The sequence below is a fragment of the Taudactylus pleione genome, unplaced genomic scaffold (assembly GCF_031769625.1).
Source record: "Taudactylus pleione unplaced genomic scaffold, aTauple2 ptg000570l, whole genome shotgun sequence".
Taxonomy (NCBI): Eukaryota; Metazoa; Chordata; class Amphibia; order Anura; family Myobatrachidae; genus Taudactylus; species Taudactylus pleione.
In genome coordinates this window covers 215,001-216,015 of record NW_028284972.1, presented here as the reverse complement: position 1 = coordinate 216,015, position 1,015 = coordinate 215,001, and positions in this window count along the sequence as shown.

The window sequence follows — 1,015 nt, the reverse complement described above, 5'->3', positions numbered from 1 at the left end:
CAGGCCGGGCTCCAGGAGAGCACGGGAGATTCTGCGAGCGAGGCGTCCCAGCCAGGGCTCCAGGAGAGCACGGGAGATTCTGCGAGCGAGGCGTCCCAGCCAGGGCTCCAGGAGAGCACGGGAGATTCTGCGAGCGAGGCGGCCCGGCCAGGGCTCCAGGAGAGCACGGGAGATTCTGCGAGCGAGGCGTTCCGTGCCAGGGCTCCAGGGGCGACCGGGGAGAGAGCCCCTTCCGCCAGCGCGGGAGCCCCCGGAGGTCTCCCGGCAGGGCCGAAGGGGTACGGCCCTTCCCCTTCATCCGTTCCCTGCGGCGCAGCGCCACCCGGCGGCAGACAGGGGAACTGCAACCTCTGGAAGTCCCGATGAGGTCGGGAAAAAGGGCCTCGTGCCGGGACCCGGTTCCAGGAGGTCGGGTAAATTCCGCCGGCGCCCCGCAAAAGGTGGCGCGCAGCAGCGACGCCGTGACGTCCGAGGGAATTCCTCGGGCGGATTCATAGGTGGCGAAGAGGCGAGAGAGAGAGAGAGAGAGAGCCAGGAAGAGATCCGTGGGGGGCGCAGCGCGAGAAGGCTCGAGGCGCCCCCCGAGCCACCCTTCCGATCGATGAGGCACCCCGCGTCCCGGCGGGGAGGGACGATCGCTCGGCCGGAACCCAGGGGTCCCGGCCGGATTCACGGGCGAACCCGACCCTCCCTCGGCCCACGGCGCGCCCGGCACCCCTCCGCCGCGAGGGCGTCCGGTCCACCAGGCGTCCGCCTCGCGCTCCGACCCCCTTTCACCGGGGGGGACCGGGAGGGCAGGCGGGCCCCGTCCGACTCCAGGCGGTCGCGGTCTGCTCCGTCCGTCAGCCCCAACTCAGGCGTCCGACACCGCCAGGGGCTTCCGGGGAGGCCGTCCTCGCTCCCGGGCGAGGCGCTCACCCCCGGGCCCCGGCGGAGCACACGATTTCCCCGGAACCGCTCGAGCGTCGACCCGCGAAACAGTCCCTTTCCCAGAGAAGGGCCCGGCGCGCCGCCC